This window comes from Hyperoodon ampullatus, assembly GCF_949752795.1.
Source record: "Hyperoodon ampullatus genome assembly, chromosome: 2".
Lineage (NCBI taxonomy): Eukaryota > Metazoa > Chordata > Mammalia > Artiodactyla > Ziphiidae > Hyperoodon > Hyperoodon ampullatus.
Window position 1 is genome coordinate 56,901,413 of NC_136915.1, and position 11,464 is coordinate 56,912,876.

The following is an 11,464-nucleotide window of genomic DNA, read 5'->3' on the forward strand; positions in this document are numbered from 1 at the left end:
ATATATCTTTAAAAAGGATTCAGTTCTTCCTCTCAGTCCCATATTCAACCCAAGTTGGAAGAGGCCAGTCAGGTCTCAAAATGGAGGTAAATCTGCCCAGTTGACCCCAGCTAGACTCTATCTGCCTCCAGAGGGCCAGGGCCTGTTTCTAGAGAGGATGCCCTAAAGCCTGGTGCCCATCTAACAGTAAAGAAAAAAGTTATTGGTGATATTAAAGAAGATACAGAAGAATATAATTTGAGAGACTACTTTGAAAGCAATGGTAAGATTGAAACCATAGAAGTTATGGAAGACAAGCAGAGTGAAAGAGAGGATTTGCTTTTGTAATTTTTTATAATCATGAAACAGTTGATAAAATTGTTGTTCAGAAAGACTACATTATCTTTTTTATATATAAATTTATTTATTTTTGGCTGCGTTGGATCTTCGTTGCTGCGCGTGGGCTTTCTCTAGTTGCGGCGAGCGGAGGCTACTCTTCGTTGTGGTGCGCTGGCGTCTCATTGCGGTGGCTTCTCTTGTTGAGGAGCATGGGCTCTAGGCACACAGACTTCAGTAGCTGTTGCTCGTGGGCTCTAGAGCACAGCCTCAGTAATTGTGGTGCATGGGCTTAGTAGCTCTGCAGCATGTGGGATCTTTCCAGCCCAGGGCTTGAACCCATGTCCCCTGCACTGGCAGGCGGATGCTTAACCACTGCACCACCAGGGAAGTCCCGAGACTACACTATTAATGAGCATAATTTTGAAGTGAAAAAGGATTTTTCTTAACAAGAAGCACAGTCTGCTGGATTACAAAGAGGTCATGGAGAGGATGTGGAACTTTAGGGGTCATGGAGGAACTTCAGCTATAGTGGTAATTTCAGGGGAGGCAACTATGATAATAGAAGTTGTGGGGCTTCCCTGGTGGCGCATTGGTTGAGTCCGCCTGCCGATGCAGGGGACACGGGTTCGTGCCCTGGTCCAGGAAGATCCCACATGCCGCGGAGTGGCTGGGCCCGTGAGCCATGGCTGCTGAGCCTGCGCGTCCGGAGCCTGTGCTCTGCAACAGGAGAGGCCACAGCAGTGATAGGCCCGTGTACTGCAAAAAAAAAAAAAAAAAAAAGAAGAAGAAGTGGTGGTAGCACAGGTGGTTATGAAGGGCATAATGGTAGATATGGAGATTTGTAGGTGATGGTGGTAACTAAGGCAGATGGTAATAGAGGGGGGAGTGGACCAGGATGTGGAAACCAAGGTGGAGGATATGGTGGCAGTGGTGGAGTATATAATGGCTGCAATGAAGGAGAAAATTTTGGCAGTGGTAACTATGGTGGTGGTGGGAACTATGATTTTGGAAATTATAATGGACAACAGCAGTCAAATTATAGACCAACAAAGGGGGGCATTCCCTATGGTGGTGCTTATGGATATGAACGTAGTGGTAGAAGTAGTGGATATGGTAGTAGAAGGTTCTAAGAACTTGGCATAAAAGGGCTACAGTTTTAGCAGGAGAGAGAACAAGGAGTTGTCAGCAAAGTTGCGGATTACTTTGAGACAGTCGTCCCAAATGCATTAGAGGAACTACAGCAATCTGCCACAAAAGGAATAATTAATGACGATCATCCATAGTCAGAAAAGTTACTGCAGCTTAAATAGGAAACTCTTCTTGTTTAGGGCTGTCATAGTCAGTTGACACAAAGGGCCATTAATGACTCATGCGATGTAGTGTCAATTAGACGTACATTCCTGAGATCTTTTACCGGTTGTAGCTTTTTCTTTTTCTTTTTATTGCATCAGGCATATTGCCCTGATTTGCAAATTGTGGTAGTAGTACCAGACATTTTAAAAATAGGAAATTACAGCCTTTGCAATTACTTCAACTAATGATAAAACCTTCTAGATGTCAACATGAAAAGGTACAAGGTGAATAAAAATACTTGAAGACCACAGGTATAGAGATAAGAGTGCAGAGGCTTTGCTGTGAGGAGGCATAGAGGCTGTTTGTCAGTTGTGTGTCCTTGGGCGAGTTACTTTACCTCTGTTCAGTTTCCTCCTCTGTGTATGCAATCCTTGTAGGAGGATTAAGTGAAATAAGACACATAAAAGAGCGTAGAACAGGGTAGATAATAAATAAATAGAACTTCCTTCCTTCTTACAACAATGCTTCAAGCAGGTATTGATTGCTTCATTCAACAGTTATTTTTAGCACCCACGTGTCTGTGACTATTCTAGGACCTGAAGATAGGGGCTGAATAAGGTAAACAAGGTCCCTAGAACATGGATAAGAGTGGGCTCTTGGAGCCAGATTGTCTGGATTTGAATCCAGTCTTTACTAGCTGTATAATCATTGACAACTTATTTAATTTGTCTCCGTTTCATGACCTGCAAAACATGCATCATAACAGTACCTCAGAGGGTCGCTGTTTTGCATTGTAAAGGAGCTAGCAACGTGCCTGGCACACAGTAAACACTCAGTAAATTTTACCTATTAATGTGATTCTTCATGAAGCTTGAGGCTGATGTGGAGAGAAGGGGGGAGAGAATATTGGTCTGCATTTTATAGGTAAAGAAACTGAGGTTCAGAGAGGTTAAGTAAACTGCCCAAGTCAAAGAGTTGGGTGAAGTCCTCTGTTCCATCAGACTTCAAAGCCTGCGTGCTCGGCTATTCCTGTCTAACCTAGTGGACTCTTTCATGGCCTGTCTTCTCCCGGACAGTCCCCTTTACAAATTCCATTGGTGGGGGCAGGAGTTTGAAAGATTTTTCAATGGGGGATGTAGAAAAATCCAAGAACACAATTTGTAAGCCTCCAGAGCTCTTCATTATCAGGTCTGTCCCCTGCAAAGTCTAGCTTCTGTCCCTTTGGATGAAAGAGAGCATCAAACAAGTCGTAAGGAAGGAACTCAGAATAAGTCTCAGGAAACATGCCATACGTGGAGGTGGTGATTGCCTTAGGTTTGATACAATATCGACACTGGCCTTCGTTTGTTTGTTTTAAATTTTGAAATGGTGCCATGTTACAGGCACTTTCCTACATGATGAACATATCAGGTCAAATACAGTAGTCTCTGCCTCTTCACAGCACGCAGAGTCCCACAGGTGAAACCAGAAACCCTCCCACAATGAGCTGTATCCTGCCATAATGATGATATGAAAAGCCAGCTGTAGGACTCCTGAGAAGGAGCGAGCTCTAGGGCCAAGCCAAACTCCAGAGGAGGCGGCATGCAAACTGGACCTTGAGGCATAAGTAGGTGCGTCCTAGTTAGAGAAGAGGAAGTAGAATATTCTGGGATCTGAGCAAAGATCTGAAGAGAGGGAAGGAGAGTTAGGTGGAAGGGGCTGAGACACAATGTGCAGAAAGGAGTTTGGTGGACAGGCAAGAGGATGCAGTGGCATGATGGCAGGGACTTTCCTTGTTCACTCTGATGCCTCAGATGGTGCCTGGCACATGGTTGGTACTCATTAATTACCTGTTGGCTAATTGAATGCTAAAACACGTACCTACTTCCGGTGATTCTGACTTGACTGATTAGGGAAAGGGCTGGGGCACTGGTATGTTTTAAAAACTCCCCAGGGGGCTTCCCTGGTGGCGCAGTGGTTGAGAGTCCGCCTGCCGATGCAGGGGACACGGGTTCGTGCCCCGGTCCGGGAAGATCCCACATGCCGCGGAGCGGCTAGGCCCGTGAGCCATGGCCGCTGAGCCTGTGCTCCGCAACGGGAGAGGCCACAACAGTGAGAGGCCCGTGTACCGCAAAAAAAAAAAAAAAATGTTGGAGAAAAATTAGCTTGAATCAGAGCTAAAACATGATAATTGAGTCTCAATGAGAAACTGACAGAAACCTGAGTGTCATTTAGTCCAGTATCCTATGAGGGGTCAGAGAGGAGCAGTAGTGGCCTCCCTGGTAGGAAACAGGGGTGCTGTGGTGGTGTGTTGGTCCACTTGGTTGGAGGAGAAGCAGGGGTCTCTGCTAAATGAACCCAGGGTGTTGACTGAGCTGGGTTCAAGTGACTTTAGGTAATTGGTGTGATGTTTCTGCACCTTAGTTTCCTCATCTATTAAGTGAGAGTCATATTAATAGCTTTCTTAAGTACCAAACTCAACAGAGCTGTTATGAGGATCAAATGATGTAAATGGTAGAAATCTAATAGTTTTCAAAGGCAGATACAAGGACTTTCCAAGAAATCTGACAATACAGATACTGTTAAGGGAATTAGTTTCTGGATCTTGGTTTCCATAAGTAATTCTGCTAGAAAGGATTTCTCTGAGGAAATGATGAGTATTGAGGTGTTAATGCCGGTTCTCCATTCCCAACTCCCCATGGAAAATCATCTTTATCCCATTTGATAAAATAAAAAGACATAGTTGTCCCATCTTATTATGGTAACTTGCACTGGGTGTAAAATCCTCCAGGCCTCCAGAGAGACTATTTAAAATACTAGGGTAGGCTAAGCCTCTTCTAATCCAGGCTGCCTGCACCCGAAGTCGGGCTTGTGTTTTTTCTTGACTTATGCCACATCCTGTGAAGAAGGATATGTGGCCTCTGGGATGGACTATTTTGGCCCCTGTTAGATGTTTTGAATCCAGTTACACTGTAGAGTAGGGACATGATGGCATTTTTTATTTAACAACCTCAACCCTTCCATCCCCTGACTATTGTCAAAGAATCTATCACTTCTGGAAATTCCCTGGTGGTCCAGTGGTTAGGACTCCGCACTTCCACTGCAGGGGGCATGGGTTCGACCCCTGGTCAGGGGAACTAAGATCCTGCATGCCATGCAGCGTGGCCAAAAAAGAATCTATCCCTTCTGACAGCCTTGTGACAACAAACAAACAAACAGGGGTGGGGGAGGGGTGGGGAGTATTGATCAAAAATTTAAAACTGAACAGCACATTATATACTTTATTTCATTCAGGAACAAATTTCTCAGCAAGATCCTCTCTCTCTTTGAATTCAGAAGTGAGATGGTTGTCATGAGAATGTGTCTTAATATATTTATTTGGATAGAAAAATGTAGTCAGATCTTTTTTGACAGAAAAACAATCTGATTTGGCTGGTTGGTTTGACAGTGAGGGTTGACTTTTCCAGTTAGATGTTAGGCAGATATTTCCATGAGCTAAAAATACAGCACCAAGAGTTTTGAATAAAATATATTTAAATCACACTGTTTAAGCGAGAAAAATTCCTTGTCAAAATTTTTATTACCTAAGGTATTTTGAAATTAATGGTATTTTCATTTTCTAAACCTTTCTGAACATACCAGGTCAATCAAAATGCCTATAGGTGGAAAAGTAACAAGTCTGATTTAATAATTGTTTGATAATTCTTGAGAAAGCCCTTTTGATAAACTTCCCAGAAATCCAGAAAGTCATTGGCTTTCCCGACTGGATAACAAATGCTTTTGCAAGTCAGGTATTTTCTAATTCTTTGCTTGCAACAGAATTGAGGGAAGAATCGAGTTTCAGCTAATAGATAAAATGCATTTTAATGATAGATCATTCTGCAGTTTTTGGAATATAACTTGGAAGGAGTTCAAAGAACTGAATGATATTGCTGCAACAAAACTCTATTCCCATCCTCTGATTTGTGTGGAAAAGTTTTCTTAACGCTTATGTCTATAAAACGGAAAATAGAGTGGAATTAATATTGAACATTATCTCAGCCTAGCAGTAACATTTATATGAGGTAATTTTTAAGTATAATTTATCTTAGTAAGGGAGGCATTTATAATAAAATATTAATTTTATTAGTATAGCAGAGCTCTTGTCCCTCACCCATATCCCCTTAACCCTCCCATGAGATCACCGGCAGACAATTCCTATCATGTAGATGGCTTCCTGTGTTTTTCTGCTTGAGGGACGCCTCAGGAGCAACCTTCTACCAATGAAAACAAGCTAGTGGACTAATACCCCAGGACAGTTCTGAGCTGTGTTCTACACAGTCATTCAAAAAGTCCCTGTGAGGATGAGCTCCAGTTGCCTCTCGAGGTGATCCACTAATTCATGTATCGGGCTTTTTTCTCTTTCCATTTTTCACTTCTCTCCCTTACCATGCTTTCCAGGCTCACCTCTCAAAAAAAAGACTTATGCCCAATTCATTTACTCAGGATCTGGGAGAATCCCAAGTTAAGAAAGTCAGATTCTAAGGATACAATAGTGAGCTTTCATTATATGTATTTCATTATATGTATTATATTGCATGAAAATAGTAATGTAAGCTACACAAGGACAGATTTTTGTCCGTTTTATTCACTGATATATCACAAACATCTAGAACAGTGCTTGAATCATAGCGTTTAATGAGTAGTAGTAATAGCTAATATTTATTGAGTGCTTAGTATGTGCTTGATATATGATTTTTTCAGAAAGCATTTAATCATCAAAAAAATCTTATGATATAGCTATTATTATTATTATTCCCCTTTTGGATATAAAGGAATTAAGGTTAAACAATGGATCCATAGCACCCGTCTTGTAAATTGTGGATCCTGGTTTCTAACTAAGGTCCCTTTGATACTGGACCCCGTTCTTTTCTTTTTTTTTGTTTTTCCTTTTTTTTTTTTTTTTTTTGTTGTTGTTATATGTCCGACTCCTCCATTGGTCTTAAATTTTATGAAATGTAGGGTCCCTATTCAACTCTGCATCCCCAACACCTAGCCTAGAAGCTGGAATAAAGTAGGAACTCAGTAATGTTTGTTGAATGAATAAAGTGAATAGTGGCTTATTTATACATACCTATGTTGAGGAAGTAAGGAAAAGGATGTATTCTGGATCCAGTTGGAGAAAAGCCTTGAATATAACCTGAGATATGGTCTACTTTAAGACAAGGTATTTTTAGGACGCTGCCATTTAAAACTCCCCTGAGGGGCTTCCCTGGTGGTGCAGTGGCTAAGAATCTGCCTGCCAATGCAGGGGACACGGGTTCAAACCCTGTCTGGGAAGATCCCACATGCTGCGGAGCAACTAAGCCCGTGTACCACAACTACTGAGCCTGCACTCTAGAGCCCACGAGCCACAACTACTGAGCCCACGTGCCACAACTACTGAGCCTGCGAGCCTAGAGCCCGTGCTCTGCAACAAGAGAAGCCACCACAATGAGAAGCCCGTGCACTGCAACAAAGAGTAACCTCCGCTCGCCACAACTAGAGAAAGCCCGTGCACAGCAACGAAGACCCAACACAGCCAAAAATAAAAAATAAAATAAATAAATTGATTTTAAAAAAAAACTCCCCTGAGATTTTGTTTTTCCCTTGACCCTACCCTGTGACATGGGGAACTTTCCCAACCAGGGATGGAACCCACATCTCCTGCAGTGGAAGCTTGGAGTCTTAACCACTGGACCACCAGGGAAGTCCTCCACTGAGATTTTTGATTCCACCACCCATTCAACCAGTAGTCTATTTTGGCTAGTGTTTGGAACTGACTTCCTTGTTGAATTTTCCTTCATCTAAGAATTTAACCCATATCTCTTTCTTTCATTTAGAGGTTTCCTGGCAGAGGTATTTAAACCACTTCTGAACCTGAATTCCTTGTATCCGATAAACTGTGAGTCAATGAAAATGGGACTCTTTTGACCATTATTGTATTAAGTGCCTGGCATGCAGTTGGCACTCAATAAAGGCTGTTAAATAAATGAAGGAGGCAGAATTAGAGAGTGGAAATTTTCTAGTTTCCAGTGATTATCCATGAACAATTAAAAAATATGTGTATCTTCAACGCTTTACATAAGTTAATACTTACTGGGTTTGTGAAAAAAGCAACTTCAAATTTATTTATTTATTATTTATTTATAACTTTAATTTATTTTTTTGGCTGCGTTGGGTCTTCGTTGCTGCATGTGGGCTTTCTCTAGTTGTGGTGAGTGGGGGCTGCTCTTCATTGCAGTGCGTGGGCTTCTCATTGCAGCGGCTTCTCTTGTTGTGGAGCATGGGCTCTAGGCATGAGGGCTTCAGTAGTTGTGGCAGGTGGGCTCAGTAGTTGTGGCTTGCAGGCTCTAGAGTGAAGGCTCAGTAGTTGTGGCTCAGGGGCTTAGTTGCTCTGTGGCATCTGGGAGCTTCCTGGGCCAGGGCTCGAACCTGTGTCCCCTGCATTGGCAGGCGGATTCTTAACCACTGCACCACCAGGGAAGTCCCAACTTCAATTTTAGATAATGTGAAATTTTAGCAAAACGAATCTTAGTTCTTCAACTATGATGTGAAAATTGTAGCTTTTAAATTTTTCTGTGACTAAAATTAATATTTATTATGAATCTATATCAGGATGCTTTAACTGTGGGCAATAGAAAATATAACTAAAATTGACTTAAATAATAAAGAATTTATTGGCTAATGTAAGAGGACATCCAAAAGTAGGGAAGAATTCAGGGTTGGTCTATTGGTTGAATTATGTCATCAAGGACCAAGTTCTTTTCATCTTTCTGCTCTGTCATTCATGCTGTTGGCTTCAAACTCATTCTGGTCCCCCTCGTGACTGTAGGGTGGCTCTCAACAACAGTTGGGCTACAAAGATGTCTTGTTTCAACGAAAGATAGATTGGCTCCCATTGCTGACTGTAAACTTTCCCAGAAACTTCCATAAATTGCTTTTACTCATAATTGCTCAGAATTGGGTCACTTATCATTCTTGAATTAATTAATGGCAGGGGGCAACTGAAATGCCCTTGGACCAATCAGGTATATCACTTGAGTCAGGATCAGTTTCTCAAGTTTCATTGCTGGTCTTCAATTAGAGAGAGAGGGAATAGCTACTAGGGAGTCAAACACAATGTCTAGCCCAACCCTAGCTTATACCTAGGTTGTAAAAGCTTCATCTCAGTCAATTCAGTGTTGCTATGCTTTGCCCCACTTTTGGTGGAGGGTGGGACTTTGGAAGTGCCATAACTTTGAGGAAGCATCCTGGTCTAGTTGTCACCCATCCACGCCTGTTCTTGGTTTTGTTTTTTTGTTTTTTGGTGGGATCTTAGTTCCCAGACCAGGGATTGAACCCCTGGGCCCTCAGCACTGAGAGTGCAGAGTCCTAACCACTGGACTGCCTGGGAATTCTCGTGTTTACATCTGGTTTTCAACCACAGCTGACCCGTCCTCTTTCTCTTCCTCTCGCACCACTCTCTTTTGAGTAAACAGAAATACTCTGCTGAGGCGCGTTGGGAACTGTGTGGAGTATTTTCATGTCTGTCTGTCTAGTCAGGGATTTTAAACACAATGCCTGGGGACTTCCCTGGTGGCGCAGTGGTTAAGAATCCTCCCGCCAATGCAGAGGACAGGGGTTCGAGCCCTGGTCCGGGAAGATCCCACATGCCGCGGAGCAACTAAGCCCGTGTGCCACATGAGCCTGCACTCTAGAGCCCGCGAGCCACAACTACTACAGCCCGTGTGCCTTGAGCCTGTGTTCTGCAACAAAGAGTAGCCCCCGCTCGCTGCAACTAGAGAAAGCCCACGCACAGCAACGAAGACCTAACTCAGCCAATAAATAAATAAATAAGTAAATAAATTTTAAAAATTAAAAAAAAATAAATACATAAATAAACTCAGTGCCTGTAGGGGAAAGTCAGTATAGTAGACCAGGAACAAGATTATAGGGAGTGAGGACTGGTGAACCTAGGAAGGGCATGCTCCACTCAAAGTCATTCAAAATCACATTGTTTAAAAACCCTGGGCTTGCCAAAGAAGACCTGCTTGTGGACAAGATTCATTCTGTGATGCACTTCATTCTGGGGTTTTGCCATTTCTCTAGGTCCTACCTGGGGAAGCGGCTACACACCTTCCCTGCCTTTGGATCTTCCCAGTCTCTGTTGTCTCTTTCATCCTCCCTGCTGGGCTCAGTCCTGGGAAGTCAACAGGTAGGCAGGTAACCCCTTCTTTCCAGGAAATCATTTTCACTTAAATTCTCCTCTGACTCTCTCATCTTCCTAACCCAGGGGATTTTTCCAATTTCAGGATATGGGAAGTAGAAAGCTTTCTACCATTTGCAGACTTCCAAATCAATTGTATTTACTAAGCACAAGCATTTTTTCCCACTTCTTCTGGGGCCCTAGCCCAAAACTCAAAGCCAAGAAAAGACTCTTGGCTTCTCTTTCTGCTGCATTACCTTTCTTAAGATGATGGGCATAACATTCCTCAGCTGTTGCATAAAGAGGGAGAAGGATCGTGGGGTGAAATAGGGGAAAATGTTATCCTGCTGTAGAAGAAATAGTGTCCATAATAACAAGGGAGCGTTCATCAGACTACACAGGGAATGTCTTGTATGTTGCTGTGTATCTCATCTTAAAAGAATATATTTATCCACAAAGATCCAGGGAGGTAAAGGGATTCCGAATCACATTATATAAGTATCTAATCAATAAGACTTCTATACAACATTCAGCATCCAAGGCTGAGGATGCAACAGTCAAGATAGGCTAGTTTATGCTGTGATAGTAAATGACCTCTGCTCCACGCACAGCTGGGTTGGCCCATGCTCCGGCTGGCAGCGAGCTTTAACATCTGGGACCCGACTGGGGCAGCGGGGACCTGCGTGCAGTGGGCACGGCCAATGCACCGGGCTGGAGGGTGAGCCTTGTGCCCAGGGTGGGACACAGCTGACACCTCCAGATAAGGCCCAGGGCGGCCAGGGGACCTCTGGTGCCAGGCGAAAATATCTTCCTGTCTGCGCCTAACCTCATCGGTTATGGACAGATTGTCTTCACCATCATTTCTTTCTACTTCATGCTCTGCTGCCCCCCTCATGGCCTCCTCCTTCTACCTGCTCAGTGGACATCTGGATGCTTTTGATGGACACACTGCTCGAGTCCTTAATCAAGGGACCGGTTTTGGGGCCATGCTGGACATGCGGGCAGACTGCTGTTCTACAATGTGTCTGCTGGTCAACCTGGCCCTACTGTACCCTCATGCCACCCTTCTCTTCCAGCTCAACATGAGCTTGGATGTGGCCAGCCACAGGCTGCACCTCCACAGTTCTGTGGTCCGAGGCGGTGAAAGTCACAAGATGATTAACCTGTCTGGAAATCCAGTGCTTTGCATCTACTACACCTCCAGACCTGCTCTATTTATCCTGGGTGCTGGAAATGAGCCCTTCTACTGCCTTCTCCTCTGTCATGTTCTCTGTAATCCTGGGGACCAGTCCCACCCCTGTGATCTCTCAGGGACCTTTAGTTGGCTTTGTGGGTCTTTTCTGAATGCGTCTCTGGATCACCACCTGATCACAGCCGCCTGCAATATGGCTGCCTTGGATGCAGCAGATCGTGCCAAGAAGACGTGACCCTGGAACCCCCAGTCCCTGGCTGCCCACCGGCCCTGGGAGTCTCACTGTGCCACGTGGCTCCCCTGTCCTTCCTAGGAGGTCCCAGGCTCACATCTTCCCAATGTGTCATCCAACCTGCTGGGAAGGGGGGCCAACCTCTTTGGTGATGTCATGTTCTCCGTAATCCTGGGGGCCAGTCCCACCCCTGTGATCTCCAGGGAGCTGGACTTCAAATCAGGAAGGATGCTCAGGAGGGCCC

At 44.0% G+C, this 11,464-nt stretch overlaps 1 pseudogene across 1 annotated transcript; it reads left to right on the forward strand.

The window, feature by feature from the left end:
* The first annotated feature begins 1,185 nt into the window (after positions 1–1,185).
* On the forward strand, positions 1,186–11,223 carry LOC307064455 (CDP-diacylglycerol--inositol 3-phosphatidyltransferase-like; annotated as a pseudogene). Its single transcript has 2 exons — positions 1,186–1,431; positions 10,557–11,223. The product of its transcript is annotated as a CDP-diacylglycerol--inositol 3-phosphatidyltransferase-like (transcript).
* Positions 11,224–11,464: the final 241 nt, after the last annotated feature.